Source organism: Phyllostomus discolor, chromosome 7, assembly GCF_004126475.2.
Source record: "Phyllostomus discolor isolate MPI-MPIP mPhyDis1 chromosome 7, mPhyDis1.pri.v3, whole genome shotgun sequence".
Taxonomy (NCBI): domain Eukaryota; kingdom Metazoa; phylum Chordata; class Mammalia; order Chiroptera; family Phyllostomidae; genus Phyllostomus; species Phyllostomus discolor.
The window spans coordinates 139106194-139127099 of NC_040909.2; the positions used below are offsets into that span (position 1 = coordinate 139106194).

At 57.4% G+C, this 20906-nt stretch overlaps 1 protein-coding gene across 4 annotated transcripts in view; it reads right to left on the minus strand.

Annotated features, from left to right (window-relative positions):
* ARHGAP39 (Rho GTPase activating protein 39) overlaps nt 1–19350 on the minus strand; it is a 55446-nt gene extending 36096 nt beyond the window's left edge. For 3 of the 4 annotated variants that reach the window (XM_036031589.1, XM_036031588.1, XM_028533708.2), the window contains exon 1: nt 19188–19349. The gene's annotated coding sequence lies outside the window, so the exon portion shown is untranslated. Of the gene's footprint in view, nt 1–19187 lie in introns of all 4 variants that reach the window. The other variant, XM_028533709.2, reaches the window with a different exon arrangement.
* Nucleotides 19351–20906: the final 1556 nt, after the last annotated feature.

Sequence of the window (20906 nt, forward strand, 5' to 3'; positions counted from 1 at the left end):
AAAAAACATATAAGAAAACCTCTGTCGGCTTATAGAAGATACGGGTATCTTAATCAGAAAAATTAATAAACTGAACTGCAGTAAAATTAAGAACTGTGAATCGACATTTCATTATGAGCAAAAAGCAAGGCCAGCCCTGACTGCTGTGGCTCAGTGGGTTGAGTGCCGGTCTGCGAACAGGTCGTGGGTTTGATTTCTAGTCAGGGCGTGTGTCTAGACTGCAGGCCAGGTCCCTAGTTGGGGGCATGTGAGAGGCGACAGATCCATGCATCTCTTGCCCTCTCTTTATCCCTCCCTTCCCCTCTCTCAAGTTAAATAAATAAAATCTTAAAAAAAATGGTAAGCCCAGGATTTGAAATATTTGCTACACAGAATACATTACATTGGTCCCCTTGTTGGCTAAGGGAGAGAAATCCAAGAAGGATGTCACTTTGGCCAAGTAGCGTTCCACGTTTATTTTGCAGCAAGCGAGCCGTTGCAGAGGCAGCAGCGCCCTGAGGGGGGGGTGGGGGCTTGCTGAGCTCCTTCCCGGGAGCCCCGCACAGCGTCTCGGCATCGAGCCTCCAGAGCTCCGAACCGTCTGTGAGTGTGCCCTTCGTCGCGATTCAGTCTGTGTGTCCCTTGGCAAGACGTGTCCCTAGGTGACTGCTTCTTTGCTTTACGCCCTTCTGGCTCACGGGAGGGCTCACAGTCACACTGTGCTTCGGGACAGCAGGGGAAACCACTGTCTTTCTTTCTGGCTGCTTTTAAGGCATTTCCCATCATCACTGGCTTTGAGCAATTTGATGATGACGAGCCGTGTACAATTCTATTCATGTTTCTTGAGCTTACAGTTTGTTAAGACTGTTTGATCCCGTTTATAGTTTTTGTTGAATAGTTTTTCCGTCCCTTCCTTTCCCCTTGGGAACTCCAATTATACAAACATCAGCCCTCTGCCAGGGGCCCCCCACCTCAGTCATGCTCTGTTTTGCTTTTTTTTAATTTAAAAGTATTTTCCCCTCCTTCTTTTAGTGTGGATTTTCCTTACTGTTTTGTCTTCACATTCACCAGTCTCTTCTTCTGCAATGCCTATTCTGCCATTAACCTCATCCAATGTGCTTCTCGTTTAGATAATTTAGTTTCAACTGTGCAAATGTAATTTGGATTTTTAAAATCTTAGTACTTAATGTGCCCAACATTTCCCTCAGGTTTGAACATATGGAACGTAATTATAGCTGCTTTAAGGCCGGGTCTGCTCAGCCTACCGTCTGAGGCAGTTTGGCATCAGTTTGATCGACTTTTCACTGCATTATGGGTTGTATTTGCCTGTATCTTTCCATGCCACACATTGTGAATTTTACCCTTTGGAAACTGTGCATTTTTGTGTTCCTATAAATATTCCTGAGCTGTGTTTTGGGACATAGCAACCTGGGAACAGTGTGAAACGTTGGGATCTTGCTTCTAAGGTTGGTTGGGGCACAACAGCAGCATTTATTCTGGGGCCCATTGTTCTCCTCTGCCCAGGGAATTAAGAAGGTTTTCAGTCTGCCCGGTGACAACACCCTGTTCACACACCCCACCCCTGGCCTCTGGGAGTTCCCTCAGACCCACAGCAGCCAGCACCCCTGCAAGGTAAGGCAGGTCCCGTGCCCATCTCCATGCTGTTTGCAGCTCTCCGCTCTGTGGTGCATCCCCGCGCAGTCTAGTCACCTCAGTCCCCCGGACGCTGAGCTACATCTCCTAAACTCAGGGAGTCTGCCAGGCTGCTTGCGACGCAACCTAGAAACTCCCTAATGGCTGGGCTGGGGAAACAGTCAGCCTCCTCTTGTTTGATGTGTGTCATCACATCATGCCCGACGTTTAGGAAACCAAGGTTCCACACACACGGTCCAGCTTTCCATTAGCTCCTGGGGGCTGACCAACCTGTTCCTGTCACTCCATCTTCTGGGTGATGGATGCTGTTGCTTCCCATGAGCACGGTTCCCAGTTCTGACACTGCCATGTGTGCACATGGGAACTGAGCAATTAGGCCAAAGGCTTGTTGTCGCTGGCGGAGTGGGAGGGTTCGGACCAGCATGGGAGGAGTCTAGAGCAGCCCAGGTGGGAGCCATTAGTAGGGACTTGTGCTCAGTGCAATACAGACACTGATGGCTACATCTAGAAATGTTTACAGGTCAATACACACAAATATATTTCCTTACTGTGGCCGTTGAAAAGGCTTAGACACCAGCCCATAGCAACTAGCACACCCTGCCCAGATCCTGGCTCTAGCAGCACTCTACAATGACAGGGGCTAGGAACCCCGGAAGAAAGGGCTGAAATGACTGGGGCAGGACACAAGATGCAAAGGAGAGCCAAACAAGAGCAAAGCCCCACCACAACGGGGTCCAAAAGTGCTCCCAATGACCAGAGCTGGAGCAATTTGAGCAACAAGAAAAAAATGTTAGATTAAAACCCAAACTATAAAATTAATATCCAAAGCCCTGGCTGGCGTAGCTCAGTGGATTGAGGGCAGGCTGCGAACCAAAGAGTCGCAGGTTTGATTCCCAGTCAGGGCACATGCCTGGGTCGCAGGCCACGGCCCCCAGCAACCGCACATTGATGTTTCTCTCTCTCTTTCTCCCTCCCTTCCCTCTCTAAAAAATAAATTAAATCTTTAAACAAATAAAAATTAATATCCAGAAGTCCATACTGATGTAAGCAAACCACTGCGTAAGTAAAGCCGGGAGAAGAGAGCCCCCGACGCAGAACAGCCTGTGTAGTTCCTCTGCCCTCCGGCAGGGGCGCACGACAGAAACCAGCTCCAGCGGGAGACACCGCGCCCTGCGCCCCCACCTGTCGGGCGACTCCAGGAAGGCCTGCAGCTGCCTCCCCTCGGGGCTCGGGCACGCTGCACTCGCGGGCCAGCTCTGTCCACCACACACGAACACCCCATGCCCTCCGGTTCCAGCAACAGTCCTGAGGGTCCACCAAGGACCAGAAGGGCCTCCGTCGTGGCTGGTGCTGCAAGGTGGGCAGACGGGAGCGTGGCCCCACCAGCACACAGAAGGGCCCCTAGCAAGGACTCCTCCCGCGAGATCATCGACCTTCCAGCTATGTCCTTGGGAGCCACGTCCCAGGAGCGCACAGGCCTCTCTTCTCAGCCAGCACCAGCAGACCTGAGGAACTGCCAGGGGCCCACAGCCGCAGAGCGATTTGCATTGTCTCTGCGACTTCCCCATCTCCCCCCGTTGGGGTCTCTAGAAAATGCAGACGAAGCGCCTGCACCCTCCTGTGGCAGCTCCCCTCCCTCACCAGACCCCTGCACCAGGCTCTCCACGCCCACCCGGGCCCGGGGCCAGCTCGGCCCAATCCACATCATCCCCAGAGTCCCCGTCCCCGAAAGTCCTTCTCAGCAGCACAAACAGCCCGCTCCAGGCTCTGCCTCTCACTCCTCCCGGCTGGCTGACATCCTCCTCTGACTTAAATCTCGTTCCCTCTTTTTCACTCCTTTTGTTCATTTCAGTGAGTTTCAGGGAAGGAATAAACAAGCGTTGACTCAGCCTCGGGCTCCAGAAGGCCTGAGGTCCACTCTCAATGCTGTTTTCATGAGCTCCCCCGCTGCGAACAAGGAGTGGTCTCAGTCTCCCGGCTGCGCGCGGGGCCCCGGGCAGCAGGCACAATGCCCCATTCTGCGCCGGGCGGGGCGGCTGGCATTTCCGCATCACGCCTCTGCCGCAGCTGCTCTCGCCGCCTGGGCCGCCCTGACCATGGAAACTGCGACGACCCATTGTCAAGTCATGGAACACCCGCAGGTCAAGACCAGCTTCCAAACCTCCCTGGGGGCTGCGCCACACCCACCCACAGAGCAAGGACACAGAAGATGGGCCTGACCGGGAGCAGCTCCTGGGAAGCGGCCATTCTGGGAATGGCCCTTGGCTTCTGCCTGGTGCCCGAGGTCCCAGGACAGGCAGTCAGGGTAGACGCAGCACTGGGCCCACAGCCAGGCCCCTGCCACCCATGCCTTCCTGGACTTCTCTCCCCAACGAAACAGCAGCAGAGGCCCCTGTGAGACTGCTGAGAGAGAACAAAATATCCGTCCACAGGCCAGTGGTCGGAACAGAGAAGCTGGCTCGTGACTAGGAGCAGGGGACACCAAGGTCCCTCCAGGAGAGCACGGCGCCGTCCCACTGGGCTCTGAGACACACAACAGTGGCCAGGAGCGGCTTGTGACGGAAGACACAGCAGCTCTCAGCCTGCAAGGCTGTGCTGACGCAAATACAATCACACCTTCTAGTGCCCACAGGGTCGGAGGTCACCATGCCACCCTCCCCACAGCCCTCCAGCTTGGCTCCCCCACCCCACCTGACGACTCAGGGACTTCGGCACGGGCACTGAGGGTGGCACAGTGACCTCAAACACCAGGACAGAGGGAGACCTGGGTCCCCAGGGGAAAGAGTCAGCAGCACTTTGCGTTAGAGGATGTTGTTACTGAAATCTCACTGTGACTGTTTAAAAATACCCACTCTGGGGACAGTGCCTCCTGCTCACGACTGCATCCTCAGTGCCCAATCCTTTGCTCAGTGAACCAGCAAACACCAAATGAAATAACTGGCTGATTTCTCAACAGAAGGCCCCTTTAGAATGAAAAAATGGCTTAAGAGAGTGGCAGGCAGAGGAAGGTGAGAAACACACAGGCCAGGCCGAGGGGGCTGAGTTCCCCCTGGTTGCACCCTGGGGCCAGGGCAGAGGAAGCCCACAGGGCACAGGGCAACGCAGCAGCTGGGCTCACCTCAGGCCACGGCGGCCAGAAGGAGGTGCCCAGGACAAAATGAGGAGTCAAGAGGAAAAGAAAAGCCCTAAAATCACATAGAGAAACTGAAAATACAGCTCTGGCTGGTGTGGCTCAGTGGATTGAGCACCTGCCAGTGGGCCAAAAGGCCCAGTTCAGTTCGATTCCCAGTCAGGGCACATGCCTCGGTTGCAGGCCAGGTCCCCCGTTGGGGGGGTGTGAGAGAGAAGCAATTGATTGATGTTTGCACATTGATGTTTCTCTCCCTTTCTTTCTCCCTCCTTTCCCCTCTCTTTAAAAATAAATTTTAAAAAATTTTAACTTAAAATACAGAGAAGGTCCATTATCAGACAGCTCGCCCCACCTCCCGCACCCAGGCAGTGCCTGGTCTGTGACCTCAGGTGACCCGAGCTTGTGCTTCCTGACGGCGGGGGCTGAGCCTTCGTCTTCTCGTGCCCGGTCCACTTCCTTTCTATGGTTTTATGCTCTGCTTTTGTCGTCTGCATTTACTTTTTAAATTGTATTTTCAATAGAGTAGTTTTAATTTCTATCAGTGGTCACTACAACTTTTCTCATGAAGTCCTGAAGCCTGCATTTTTCCACTTCTCAGCTGTTTCTTTTTTTATTATTTATTATTTTCTTTATTTTAAAGGTTTTATTTATTTATTTTTAGGGAGGGGAGGGAGGGAGAAAGAGAGAGACAGAGAGAGAGAAACATCAATGTGCGGTCATGGCCTGCAACCCAGGCATATGCCCTGACTGGGAATCGAACCTGCAACACTTTGGTTCACAGCCCACGCTCAATCCACTGAGCTGGGCCAGCCAGGGCTCTCAGCTGTTTCTAGGTCACTTCTCATCTGTCTGTGCAGGAGGGAGGCAGGCTCCTGGGGGGGGGGGGGTGCAGTGTGGAGAAGACACCTGCCACTCTCCTGACCCTCTCTCCTGCTCAGTGACCTCGTATGAGCCTTTGAAACAAAACTGAGCTGCGGGTGCAGCATCTCTGTGGACTCTTCCCACCGGAGGTGTGTGTGGCCACCCTGCCCTCCGCCTCAGTCCTCACCTACAGATGAGCAGAGAGTGGCCCGGGGTCACTCGCTGGCCAGACGTGGCCTGTGCTGACACTGGGAGCCTCAGGCGGGAGAGCAGGGCAGATGACAGTTGAGGGCACAGACAGAGCAGGACAAGACGCTGCTGCCTGCACTCCATGTTCTGAGGCCGCCAAACCGCCATCTGGGCCTCCTGCCATTCCCCCGTCCCCACTGTGGGAAAGTTCCAGTCGTGAGTGGGCGAGAAGGTCTTTGATGCCAACTTCCCACGCAGGCTCCGGAACAGAAGACGCTCTGTGCCGGCTCCTCACAGGTCTGTGCTGAGAACGAGCCCCTGGAAGCTGCAATCTGCTCCTGGAACCTGGCAACGCTCCTCCCACGGAGGAGGCAGCGCGTCTGCTCCTCTCACCCTGGTGAACATGTGTATGTACACACACGGCAGCATGTTGTGACTGTGCACGGACACGTGTGCATAGACCATGCACGACTCACACGAGAACACGTGGCCATGCACGGACACGTGTGTGCAAACACGTGTGAGCCTGGTGTAAGTGACCATGTGGGTGGGTGTGAGCACACACAAGCACATTGTGGCCGTGTGTGGACATGTGTGTAGGCACATGCAAGCGTAATGTGCTGTGCCTGGGCATGTGTGACCAATAGCCACGGGCCCAATGGGTCCTGAGTGGCCCTCCCTGCATGCTGTTCCTCACTTGCTTGGGGTCATGCTTCACCACAGTGGGGACCCCTGCACTTGGCCCTGCCTCGGATATCTCCAGGAGCCCCTGCCACACCTGGAGAAGGGGGATGAATGGGGCCATGGCAATGGCAGGGCATCCTGAGGCTCCCCACGGCCACCATGGATCACTGAGGTGGGGGAGAGCAACTGGAACATTAAACAGCACCCATCAGAGACGGGCCACCCCCCGGGAGGCTGAACCCTTACATTCTGCGGGAGATCTGACTCACTCTGGAAGGCAGTGCTCCAGAACACAGCCCAGCACCCGCCCCCATGTCCCTGTCCCCCAAGTGGGGGGGCACTTCTCAAATGCAGTGGACAATTCCCACAAACACACAAAACCATGCAGGTGAGCAGAGCCCAGCCGAAGAGGCAACTCACAGCAGCCCCGGAGAACACGCAACCACATGCTGAAGACTGAACCCAGAGGCAGAGCTGAGAACAATGACCAGTGTTGGGCCTAAGGTCGGCCAGACTCCCTTTCAGAAAGAGGAGTGAAATAAAGTTCTTTTCCAACACAGCATCAAGAGCAGAACTTCCCACCCCCAGACCCTGGGAGCACGAAGGAGGGAGGGCTGGGAGCCGGAGAGCCCAGTATTTTCAAGCCAGTAAAAGAACATTTTCAGTCAAAACTACATAGACAAGCTGGTTCAGTGAGCAGTTACACAAGGTGTTCTCAGGTCCAAAGGAGAGCAGAGGCTTTGTTAGGACTCACTGTGAAATCTCATCAGTACTAGAGGAAAATAAAACAAAATAGAAACTTTTAATGCAACAGAAAGCAGCGCAGAAAAACGTCAGGAAGAGCACATAATCAGAAAGCACAGGTCTTGGGTGGTGGACCACTGGGTCTGCACAGCGCCCCAGGCACAGCAGGGCCTCGGGGGGCTGCATCCTCCACCAGCAATGGGGTCTGAGGGGCTGCTGCCGCCTCTGGGGGAGTCCCTTCCAGTTACTGCTCGAGTTTCCAGAAAGCTGTTCATAAGCCCGAGAAGCATTTCGCCAACTCTGACTGTCACAGGATTTTCCTGCCAAGTCCCAGGTACAGAAGGGCCAGTGCTGTCCCAGAAGGGCCAAATGCCGGACCAACGGGAGGACCAGGAGCAGCCCCGCTGGCCGGAAGCACCTACTGGAAACAGGTGGGAGTAAACATGTCCATCTCTATCACAATAAGGAACAAGACAGCTTCGACAAGCCCTCTAAGAAAGAACGAACAAACAAACAAACAATATGAGAGTTTTAAACTATTTTTTAAAATTTCAAATCTAGTGATGAGCAGGGAAGAAAGTTCAGAACCTCAGAGGGGAAACAAACAAAACCAGGAGCAGGCACTCGAAGGCCTGGCCAGCAGCAGTTCTCGAAGGTCTGAGCAGACAGGAAGCAGGGGAGGACAGAAAGCCCAGGACAGGCCCGGTGACAAGCCCGGGAGACAGCCTGAGGCTGAAGCCCAAGGCAGCGAGGTGAACCTGGCAGGAGCTGGGACAGGAGGGGTCAGCCTAGGGGAGGGATAGAAGTCACCATTCACAGGTCTAAGGTCTCTGAACTGTCCTGAGAACAGTAAATATAACATTTAGTTTGGATTTTGATAAGTGATTTCTGCACGTTAAGACATCTGGGGCAGCCACTATGGAAGCTGAGTGAATGAATTCCAATCCAACAAAGGAGAAAAAAAAATCAATCCAAAAGAAGTTAAGAAAGGAGAAAAAAGCAACCTGTCCCAGACAACAGGAAAATCAGAATACAGGGACGGCAGAGTAACTCAAACATGAGAATCGCACTAAACGAAATGGACCAGTGGTCCGATGAGATAAACACCGTCACGCAAGACTTTCAAAGCCCCAGACCTGTGCTTTACACCAGACACTCACAACGGGGTGTGAAATGCTGGGAGTCAAGAGGGGACAAGCTGCACTGACGGGAAAAGGCAGCTCCGTGAGCGCCGGGCAGAGCACTGCCGCCAGCAGGCCGCACTCCCCAGGAGACGAGAGCGACAGCAGAGAGGCTCGGCCAGCCAGGCTTCCTCCCTGAAAACTCACCACATAACAAGGACGCAGGTGGGTGCCCAACAAGTGGCCAAGGACGGGCTGTCCCCTGCAGTCCCCGTCCCCGGGGCAGCCGGCGGAGCTGCAGCAAGAACCGACACCACGCTGCCAGGCAGCGGCCCGAACCCAGCGTCTGCGCTCACGGAGGCGGCCTGCCCGAGGGAAGAGGAGCGACACGGACGGCGTGCTCCCAGAGCCAGCAGCCTCGGGCACCAGAAGGCTCAAAGGACAACCACGAGTCACCCGCCGGCGAGGCTGCAGCTGCCTGGCCGACAGGAGCGCAGGCCCCACCAGCCCCGCACCGTCTCTGCAGCACGCGGACCTGGGGGCTGACCAAGGCGCTGCACCGCACCGCACAGGGAGCTCGGAGGCAGCTCTGAGGCAGCGTGTCCTCATCGGGGTGGGGAGTTGCGCTCTGCGTACTGTGTGTGACAGCGCGGCTGAGTGGCTGGAGAGAGTGAACCACCACAGAGACAGCCGTCACGCGTGCACAGTGACGCCGCCGAGCCAGGAGGGGCAGCCAGCGCCACACTCACAACGCACTGGGCTTGGGCTGGAGCGTGACCCCTAGGTCCCATTTTTAAAATGCGAGTGTCTGAACTTGAGCTCCACAGCTCCTGGCTGCTCCCCCCGGGCCCAGCCAGAACCACAGGGGCTGGCACACCTGTCTAAGCTTCTGTCACCTCCCCTCCTCTCGAGACCCCCTGGCCTGGGCCCCTCCAGGTGTCTGAGTGCCCCCCTGCAGCCCCTCACCAGGATGGGCACAGAGCCAAGGCAGCGAAAGCAGCCCCTGCCTGCTGAGAGCACCAGCTTTGGGGCCACTTTGTCCTCGGTGGGGAGAGACTTCTCCAAACAACACCAGGAAGCAGAAATAACACGTGAGGCACAGGAGGGAGGCCACTCGGCTCTTGGATCCAGTCCCCCTGCAGCCAGTCCCTCCCGAAGGAGCCAAGTGAGGGGACAATGGACCCCTTATCACTCAAGCTGGCCACAGCTGGTAATCAGCAGCGCCTTCCCGCTGTGTGGCCACCACAGCTGCTGCTGGGAGGGGAGGGGAGGGGAGGAGGGAGGGAGGGCGGCAGGAGGGAGCAGGGTACATGAGAGTCTCCAATTCCGCCCCTTCTCCAACTGAGGACACAGACCCACCTCCTGGGCAGGTGCTGCCCGCGCTCGCTCTAAGCCCGACTCCCACTGGGGTGCACGGAGCCCTGCTTCCCTGCACCTCAACACCCTGCTGCCGGGTGAGGGAAGCACAGACACGGGCCCACCACATCTCAGCCACACTCCGCGTCAGGCACCCTCCCTGGATGCCTGGGCGCACTCTGGGCAGCTGGTGGAGGCTGTGCACAGCGTGTGCGTGTCATCCGCTGCACGGGTGCGGCCTCCCGAGTCAGTGTGGTGTCGCATGTGACAGAGCCCCCCCTTTCGCCGCAGCCCACGCGCAGCCCCTAACAGGTGGCAGCTCCAGTGGCAGGCACGGGGAGGTGGGAGGGCTGGACTGGCCCTGTGAGGGGAGGTGGCCCAGGCACTTCCTCCGCAGGTCCCACGGTGCGTCTGCGGCGGCGGGCTCTGCGGCAGCTCCGGAAGAGGCCCAAGCTCTGGATACAAGTTTAGAAGAAATCAGCATACGACGGGAATTCCACTTTCCTAATCAGCGTGTTCACAGGCACGAGGGGATGGGCTCCCCAAGGGGACCGGGCAGCAAGCCAAGGCGAGATGGACGCGCAGAGATGGCTGAGGGGGGCAGAGGGCGCCGGTGGCCTGGAGACAGGCAGTGGGCACCGCCTCGAGAGAGCAGGCAGGAGGGACAGCAGGTGGAGCGGCAGCCTGGAGGGGACAGGTCAGAAGCCAGCTGTCTCACGCTGTGCAACGTGCAGCAGGTGTGCGCTGACAGGCAGAGCTGCCCCGGGGGACAATGGGGGGCACCGTGGGGGGCAACAGGGCCTGACTTCTCACTGAGAGGCGAGAGCTGGAGCTCTGGCAGCCCCCAGCCTGCTGCAGACAACGGCCAAGCATTGCCCCCTGCCCCGTCCCCCCCGCCGCCATGGGCCCAGAAACTGCTTGGCCAAGCTCTCACCACGCTGGCGACCCCTCTCCCCACCAATACTCGGAGAGCAGCCATCTGGTCGGAGCGCTGTCTAGAAAACAACCGGGCTCCGTAAGAACTGTCTTCCAGCGCCCCCAGGTGAGCCCAGGTGTCCATCCTCCCTGGGCCTGACCACTAAGGCGGCTGTCAGCACACTCGGAGTGAGCAGTGTGGCTGGAGGGGACAGCCGGAGGGGACAGCCAAGGTGACCGAGAGGCTGGACACAGGTGCGCAGGTGAGCAGAGTGCACAGGGCCCCCGGACCAGCAGCGGAGCAGCGGTGCCTGGTGCTCTCGCTTCTGCCTGTGGGGGCGCCACCTCTCCATCTGCGAGAGCCTTTTCCTGGCGCTCATTTCTTTCTTTTTTTAAATCCTCACCCGAGGATATTTTCACTGATCTTAAAAGAGGAAGGAAAGAAGGGGGAGAGTGGGAGAGAGACACACACACACACACACACACACACACACACACACCCCCATGTGAGAGGAACACCGACTGCCTGCCTCCCGCGCATGCACTGTCCGACTACGGGCCGATGCGCCAACCCACTGAGCCCCCTGGCCAGGGCTCTTCTCCCTTCCTCCTGAAAAAGGGTAGGTGGGAGGTACATTTGAAAACACCTTTATCTATTTGGCAGCTGGCTCATGATTTGTGGGGCAGAGGGCACGTTCTCAGGGTCTGGACAGTGCTTCCCAGGTTCCCTGCTGGTGGTGCTGACAGGAGTCCCCCACCCTGCTGGGCCGCTGCCCTGAACCTCCCAGACCAGCCTCTGCCGGCTCCTTTTCGTTCCTATTGTCCACCTGCCTTCCTGCTCCTGCTGTGGGCGATGGCACCCACGTCATCTACCTGCACATCGAGCCTCATTCCTGCTCTGGGGTGCTCCTTCTGTTCTCTGTTCCCTTCTTCGCAGCGCCCTGCCCCGAGAGAGCTCCCTGCACAGCCCCGCTCCCTGCAAGCTGGTCTGTGCCTGCTGGAAGCAGCCTCCGGCTCTGGTGGAGTCGCAGGGTGGAACATGACAGCGGCTTACACAGAGCCAGTCCGACACGTGCTACAGCAGCGGCACCTGTTCCCACACTTCTGCCTCCTCTGGTTCACCGCCGACACTCCGCCCCTGTGGTCAGCGGTCAGCCTGGCTGGCCCTGCCTTGCTCCAGGCTCACACCCCGAGGGCCCTGCTGCATGTGTGCTCCCTGCCCCGACTCGGCTGCAGGAGGCAGGCGCCTCAACCTACAGACCAGGCCCAACACCACCGCCCGGAGCTCCGCAAGATGAAGGACTGAGAGACACAACCACCAACCACACTCCCACCGCCCCTCACCACCAGCATGCGTCCCCTCCTACAGCAGACCCCCAGCCCTGGTCCTTCGCTGGCTCCCTGGCTGGCTGGGGAGGCAGCGCAGGGTCGCCAAGCACAGGGCCCTCAGACCAAGCAGTGCCAGCTCCAGTGTGAAAGTCCCAGAAGCTGGTGCCTGCTCTTGAAGGACCCCCAGCCAGGGTGAGGTGCGCCCTGCCTCACCCCCACGGGGGCCACCACACAGAGCTCGAGGGGCACTGATTGAGGCCCTGCCCACAGTGTTTCCCAGAAGGCTCTTGCCAGGGATTTCTGTTCTGGCTGAAAACAGAATGGCTGAAGCGAGCAGCATCTTTGCATAAGCTCTCGTGTGTTCCGGAGAGGAGAGGACGGGGAGGGCCGGGGCCTCTCACAGAACCACTGTCTGGGCCCCGGCATCCCCGGTGTCACCGGCGGTCTGACTACGGCGGGCAGCTGTGCCAGGCGAGGGGTGCTCCCTCCAGCCTTGCACTCGCCTGCCGACCTCTGACCTGCCCATCCCAGCCTCACTGGGCACGCCAGCACGAAGTGCTCCGGCAAGTTCTGCCGCCCCACGGCCACTCCTGCTTCGTGCAGCCCCTTCCACCTGAGACGCACGGCCCCTCTGCCTGGTTAGCGCGCTGAACAACTCAGTCACACATACCCCACCTTTCTAGACGAGACACCCCCTCCCCCAGAAAGGCCACTTAAACTCCACGTCCCCAGCTGAGGCTAGCAGCCACTCTAGTGGTCTCTCTAAGACCCCCAACACCTCCACCTCTGCTGTTCACGGGAGGTTATCGCAGTCCACTCCTGTGTGCCCCCACCAGGGGCCTGGTCTGTCTCCCTGTCAAGACACCTGCCGGCGAGTGGCCAGCAGGAGACGGCAGGAGGAACGTGGGCAAGGCTGGAAACACGGACCGGATGTCAAGTCCTGCCAGACCAATGCAGGCAGGCTCGACTCCACCCTGTCCTGGGCCCCAGCAGCCGTGGCAGGAAGGCTGCACCAACAGGAGGCTGCTACTTCTTAGGCTTCTCAGAGTCCGAAGCACTAGGAATCCTACTAGAACAGCTGCATTTTAAATATAAAATAAAAGGCTGACACTGCAATGAAGTAGAAAAACGGCTTCTAGAGTCCAGGTGCTGCTTCCCCTTACTGGTGACCCGCAGGGCCCCATGCACAAACACCACGAGGTCTGTGGGGAGGCCTGACAGTGCCCATGTCTCGTCGTCATCCGCACTGCCAAGAGGATCACGCTGGCTGCCACAGAAGTCCCCAGAAATGGCTGAAGGGGCCTACCAGAGAGCCACAGCAAGTGTCTGAGGGACAACCCTGCCGTGAAGCTCCATGGCGACCTTTCTGTCCACACACCAGGGCTGTTTCCGCGCAGCTGTCGACACTCGGGGCTCGTCTCGTCTTCCACAAGCCTGCAAGAGGACAGGAACGTGCTCTGCTGGCTGTCAGCTCCTCAGTGTGGAATCAATGCTTTAAAACTTCACGCACATCTAGCGTCCAGTATTTCACAGGCTCCTCTGAAACTCAGCCTGGCCTCAGCCTCACGACACCCCTGGAAAATGCACAGGACAGACATAACCGGGTCCGCAGACAGGGCTGAGGCTCAGGGAGTCATGTTCACCAGCCAGGGCTGAGGGCCCACTGCTGCACCACCACACCCGGCATCTGAGAAACCGATCAGGGACCCGCCACCTGGCTCCCCCGCCGCCCACGGGGCTTCTCACCACAGTCCCAGGACTGCGTCGGCACCTGGGCCCTCTGCAGGCTCGGAGCACCAGGAGTGCAGGAGAACTTTGGGGCTAAGGAAAGGACCAGGATGGAGTTCTTGCTGCGACAGGCCCAGGGAGGGTCAAAGGCCCTGAAGGGGATGCCTGAGCTTTGCTTTTTTGTGGGGGGCATGGAACACGGAGCAGGGCTGGGCTTGGTGGCACTCGGCTGGCGCCGCTGGAGAGCAGAGCTTGAGTCAGAGCATGCAGGGCCTTGGAGAGCAGCCCAGGAGGCATGGGGAGCCAGGGAGGACGGCAGGGCAGGGGAGTGACCCGCAGAACACGCTCTGGGCCCGCTCCTTGGCCAGGCAGGCTGGCCGTGGGGCTGTCCTGCGCACTGAAGGGTGCTGAGCAGCACCTCTGGCCTCATGCAGACAAGGCCAGCGGCACCCCTCCCAGCTGGAGCCACCACAAGTGGCTCCAGACAAATCGCCCCTGAGAAAGAACCACTACCCCGCACACATCGCCTGCTCAGCTCTGTGGAGCAGAGGGAGCCTGCCCAGGAGGCACGGCCATGATGCCGAGTGGACTAGCACAGCCGCTGCTTGGCCAGTGGCCCTGGTAACAGAGGGACAATGGGTTTGGTGACTGCTTGGGAGGTGCCTGAGCAGGACCCAGAGCAACGGGATGTGGCAGCCAGGGGAGAACCCAGGATGCCAAGCTTGCAGGCAGTAACCAAGCAGATGATGGTCCCCAAGCACCGAAGGGCAGAGCCCGAAAGTGGAGAATGCAGGGCCTGAGAAGCATGAAGGTCTGAGGCTGGTCCCAGGATCCCCAGCTGAGCAGGGAAGGCTGCTCAGAGCACGGAGCAGGCTTGCCTTTTCGGGGGTGGAGGAGGGGCCACCGTATGGTCTCCACTATTTGCTCAGTCCTTCCCCATAAGAGGGCTGTACCTCTTCCATCCTGCCCCTGGCCATGGGACTTCCTGCTCCCTCTAGGGAACCTGCATCCACCCCTCCCCCGGAGGTGGGCTGGGCTAGGTGGCCCGATCTGGCCTGTGGAAACTGAGCTGTTAGCTATAAAGCTCGAAAAGACAGTTCCTGCCACTCTCTGGCATAAGAACAGCGTTGTCCACGCAGGGGCTTGTTCTAGGTCCAGGAATGGACTCTCGGAAAAGAGCCACAAGCAAAGGGAATGTGAGCAAGAAGTGGTGTTGTAAGCTACTCAAGTGTGGGGGTAGTCTGTGACCTTGGCCTTCCCCAGAGGAAGGTGTCCAATACGCCCCCTGAATCAGGTCTCTCCCTTCTCCGATCCATCCTACACGTCACCACCAGTCGCGTGTTCCCCCACTTCGTCAGGATTCCCCTGCTCACAGACCTGAGTGGCTCCCTATCAGCTGGAGAACTACAGTATAAGGTCTGTCACCCGAATTCAACGACATTCACATTATAACCCTTGGGTCCTCTTATTCCTTACACAACCTCTCACCCCTCAAACCACACACAGACCGACCTCACACCTTTGCCCCCAAACCGGAAACACCTTCCTCTGTGGTGCGGCAGTGCCCCCGACTCTCCTCCCGCTGCGCAAGGTTTGGCTGGAAGATCATCCCTTACTTGAAACTTCCCCTAACGCTAGAGCTCCACCTGTACTCACTTCCCCCCTGCATTTCTAGAGCAGGGGTGGCAAACTCATTTTCACCGGGGGCCACATCAGCCTTGCGGTTGCCTTCAAAGGGCTGAATGTGATTTTAGGGCTGTATAGATGTAACTACTCCGTAACAGTTAAATGAGAGCTCAGCACTGCCACCAGGTAGAAACAAGGTGCCAGGGTGGATAAAACAAGGTGGGGGGCTGGGTTCAGCCCACAGGCCTTGTGTTCTAGAGCCTTTTTCTGTAAATGGGCCACACAGCAGACAGTCTAGGCTTCGTAGGCCGTAGTCTCTGAAGCAAGCAGTCAGTTTTGCCAAAGCAGCCACAGGCCAATACAAAAATGCAGGGGGTGGGTGTGTTTCCATAAAACTTTGTTTATAAAGCCAGGCAGGGGCCCGCCAGCGGCTGCAGCATTGGGACTCTGGTCTAGAGCACTGCGTGAAGGGCTCACAGTCTCAGCTGACTTCTTCGCAAGCTCCTTCCAACAGCAGTGTGCCGCAGGCCTGTGGGGCTACAGGACACACACAGCTGACTGAGCATATGTTAGACATTCAGTTAGCAAGTACTGAATTAATGGCACTTAGGAAACATTATAGAATATTAAAACCCATTCCTAATACTGTATAGCATGGTTTTTCCAAAGACTTCAAAGTAGAAAAAATCCACACCAATGATGAACCAAGAAAAACTCCACCAGGTGGAGCAAAATAATGGCCCAAAAACTCTTTTCACAACACACAAACTGCGTCAAAGACCGTTGTGAGTTGGAGGTTAGCAACAAGCTTGTGGATGGTGGGATGCAACTCCTATTATCTAAGTTCTCAGACATACGATGATAAAATTCATTTATGTCACCACCACATTTTGGGGGCCTGAGCAAGAGGGCAGGCACTGCTGAGGAACTCAAGTTTCAGGGAAATACGAAGCCCTGCAAAATATGGGTCCCAGAAAGCCCGAGGCAGGAGCACGGCAGAACGGGAGTGGGCCAGGCTGTAGGCCCCGGTGAGGAGGTCCATCGCAGCAGGTGAAACAGTGTGGCCAGAGGATGGGAGTCAGAGTCACTCATGACCTTGGGAAGCAAGGCAGAGCTGCCCGGTAACATCAAGGACAAGTCCCAAAGGCTGGAAGAAGGCACACAGAAGCGGGTACAGGAGGCAGCAGAGAAGGCCAGTAACTGAGGGCGTGGACTTTACTTCGGGGCGCAAGTCAAGTCACAGGAGAAGGAACATGGGGGCAGGCAGGCAGGCGGGCAGGCCAGCTCATTCTGCCAGAGGTGCCTGCCAGTCCCAGCACGGCACGTGGGCTGTGCACCAAGCCTGCGCTTCCAAGACAGGACACTCACATAGCCACCTTTGGGACAGAAGGCGTAAGACCCACAACAAATGATCCAACGACCACTGGTCATGAAAAGGCACAGCAAAGGGGTTTTGCTAGTAAAATTAGGTATCTCAATACGAGAATATATCATACAGACATCTTTTTCAAGAGCATAAAGAACCTGGAAGAAGCCTAATAAGACACTGTATTTGCTGTTATGAAATTGTTCAAGGACAGTCCACCCCAGCACACACGCAAAAGAGGCAGTTTCGGCAGATACTTTATTTTTATTTTTAAAAATATTTTATTTATTTTTAGAGAGAGGGGAAGGGAGGAGAAAGAGAGGGGGATGAAACATTGATGTGGGACAGAAACATCCACAGGTTGCCTTTTGCACACCTCCAAATGGGGACCTGGCCTGAAACCCAGGCATGCATCCTGACCGGGAATGGAACCCACGGCCTTCCATTCACAGGTCAGGGTTCGGTCCACTGAGACCTACCAGCCAGGGTGCGACGGACACTTTAAAATCTAGAGATATTTTAAAGTTTGCCCACAAACCCTGTTTCATTACCATTTGTTCTGAACATCAAAGCTTCTCACCGTAAACCCCGCAAACGCCAAGACTCCAAGTGGAAGGGTCTCTGCTTAGCCTCAGTGCCACACCGATAAAGGTGATGACGTGTGGTTGCAGAGGGTAAATCCGAGATCCTTTCCCTAGACCTGAGAAGGAGAATCAGCTCCTCCGGAAACAGAAGTCTAATTGCTTCCAACAGTTTATTTAGCAAGACAGAATGTTACAGCACTGGCAAATCCGAGTTCTCACCTCCTGTTGCTTATGTCCTTATTGTTACTCAGAGTTTGTTAAAAAGTTGCCTTTTCTATTACAAGGATAACACTGTGAAGTGTAACTATGGCTTGGGTAGTTTAATTCCAACACAGAATCACCCAAGAACTGCTCTAAAGTTCATCTCTGTCAACAACAATCCCATCAATTCTCCAGGACAGTAAGAGCTAGATATTCCAGTTGCTCACTGGAAGCTTTTCCTAAAGACACTTTTAAACAGTTCTATATAATAATTTATCTAAGTACTTGAAATTTGATCCTCGTATACCTTCAAGAAGACTTGTTTCTCTAAATGCGGCCCCACCTTGTGCGTGTAAGGAAGGGGAGCCGCAGACTTGATGCTAGGGGACCACAGCAAATGCACCTGGAAACCACACCTTGGCAGTGGTAACACCCTGAATTTTTTTAACGCTGGCAATGCACCAGGTACAAAGCGTTTTACAGCCTCTGGGATGTGCCGAGTCCCCAGACCAACCCCTAGGAGGCCAGCAGGGCTGGTGCTCCCATTTCACAGTCGAGGAACCAAAGGCACTGAGTACAAAGGCAGTAAACAGAAGAGTCACGACTCAGAGGCAGGCAGTCTGGCTCCAGAAGCCACGCTCCTCTCCACTCTCCTCCCGCCTCTAGGGAAAGACGGCTGATGAGACGACCTGCAGGCTGGGAGACTGGCCGGCGGCGTCTGCTCATTCACTGAGCCGGCGTCTTCGGGTCACCCGGCCGGCCAGGACGCTTTAGGGAATGAGTCTCCTTGCTTTACAGTCACACCTCCTATCAAATCTCCTTCCCCTTCCCCCAGCGAGGAGAAACACACCTTGCTCATTGTGAATGGGGAGCCGCCGACCGGGAACCACCTGCTGTTTGCAGAGGCACCCAGGACCTACAGGGCTCCATTCCCCTCACTGGCTTCAAAGACAAATCTCCTATTGTCTGCCCGGAGGGAGGAACACGAGCCCTGCAACTGTAGGTTTCTGCAGAGGTCACTAGAGGTTCGGTTGAACCACGCGACACTGGAGGGTTGGGGGGGATGGGGCGCCGCATTTTCGCTGGTGAAGGCTGCGCAGCGCCCACAGCAGCTGTGGTGGGAGCCGCACTTTACACACCCACAGCTGCCGCGGCCTCGCAGCCCGGCCGCGCGTTTCAGATGAAAGACGTCCTGACCCCCAAGACCGCCGCCTGCCTCGCGAGCGGCCCTCGGCGCAGAACACCCTCCGCCCACTTCGCAGCCGGAGGGATCCCACTCCGGAGGGCGGCCGGGAGGGAGGCGGGGCGCCCCAGCCCACCCTGCTGCTGCAAAGGCCGGGTCCGCGGGGCTCGGCGGCCACGGCCAGCACCCGCGTGTCCGCCGAGCCGGACAAAGCCGAGCGGCCCCGCACCCGCCCCGACGGCACCCCGGAAGCCGCGCCGACGCCCCGCGCTCAGGCCCTGCAGTGCACTCACGCCCACCCTCGGGCCGGGCGCATTCACGCCCACTCGCGCCCACCGCACACGCCTGTCCCGCGTGGCCCGAGACCCTCGCCTCCCGCGCACGCCCGCCCCCGCCCGGCCTCTCCCGCGCCCAGCCGCGGTCGCACCCGTCCCCTCAGTCGCCGCGGGTCGGGATCCTCGCGCGGTCGGGCGGGGGCCGCAGCGCCGGCCTCTCCGCCATCTTCCCGGCCCGCACCGCCCACCGCCCGCGCTCTCACCAGCCGGGTGCGCGAGAGCCGCGCCGCCACAGACCCTCATCCCGGCCCGCGTGCAGCGAGGCAGCTGCCCGCGGCTCTCCCGTTGCCGCCACCGCCCGGTCCGCGTCCTCCGCCGCCGCCGCCGCCACCGGCCCAGTGAGCAGCGGCCGCGCGTCCTCCCGTCACCAGCGCAACCCCCCGCCTCCGGCCCCGCCCCCGTGCCGACCCACGCCCGCCGCCAGGGGGCGCCGCCGCCTCCGGTCCTGTGCGCGTGCGCCGGTGCGCGGCCTGCCGGGAGCCGGGAGCTCGGGCGACCTCGCCCCGCCCACGAGGCCGGAGCTGGTTGTGGCGGCGGGAGGAGGGTGCAGCTCCCGGGCCCACACCCGCTCGGGTGCCGCGGTCGGCAAGCTGGCCTCTCCATTCTCTGCTGTCTCCTTTGAACCGTCCCACGGGAAATTCCAGCGGCCGGAGCACTGAGCGGACCGGCAGCCGGCGTGGCGGGGGCAGGAGCAGGATGAACATCCAGGCGGCTATTGCTGCATTTGCCTGCAGAGAACAACCAGGTTCCATCGGACCTGCGCTTCGGTCACGCGTGAACTTTCCAGACCTGGCCCCCATCACTCCCCAGGAGCCAAGCCTCCTTCCTCAGGGACTGCTCCTGTCCCAGAGCCGGCCCTCACCTTCCCCACCTTCTCTGCAGCCAGTGTGGATTCTTTCTAAACGAGTTCATCTCAGACCCCGACTTCAGGTACAAGAGCCTGTCGACTCCAGGACGGCTACACCTGGTTCTTCTCCACCTGGCGCTGCAGCGAGGCCGGGGCGGGGCGGGGGGGGGGGGGGCGCGGCGCGGAGCGCCGAAAAAGGGGTTTAGACTCCCGCACCAGGAGCCGGTCTCCTCTTTGTAGCTGGAAATGGCCCAATAAACCCTTTCTTCTAAAACGGCGTTCAGCCCTGGAAGTTAAAATTTTTGTTTTACACCTATAATTTGTTAGACAAAGTGGGCACTCTGTGTCTTCCATGTCTATCATTTTTTTTTCTTGCTCTGTCATCTTAGCCCTTGGTAATTGCTCACCACCGTCTTTACTAGTGCTCTCTTTAGCACTTTCTAATCTGCATTTCGCCTGTTCTTCGGTCTTTTTAACATTGTTACCTACATTCATTTCCAGAAGGTGTATTTGACTTCCAGTTCTAGGCAGATGGAAGCTGAGCAGCCTGAAACTCACGCAACAGAACACTGAAGCCCACACCACTCAACCTGTGGCCACACCCTAGACCCTGTCATCACAAGACACTTCAGAGCTAAAAGCTCAATTTCAAAAGCCTTGGGTTGAGTTCCCCATCCTGTCCTGCAGCTCACCTACCCCTTCCCTGTGGCCCAGCCTCTCACTTCTTGCATGCACATGGACAGGTGGTCTCTGCTCTCCATTGCACCCACTCGAGAAAACCCGATGGGGCGGGGCTGTGGGGGGCAGGAAGGCAACCATTGTCCATCATGACTGCAGAAACATAACATAGTGAGACTGGCTGGCTTCATTTTAAAAGGTGAAAGGAGCACTTTGTGGCAATCTTGTGATTTTCTCCAGGAGGATAAATCTACCACTCTCCAAAGTGACCATCAGAATTTCTCATGCCTCTGTAGTTAAGCCTCCCAGCTGAGACCAAAACTCAAAGGCTCAGCCACATCCACCCTGACCCTTCACCGACCCTCCTGAAAATGCATACACCATTCTTTCTGGCTTC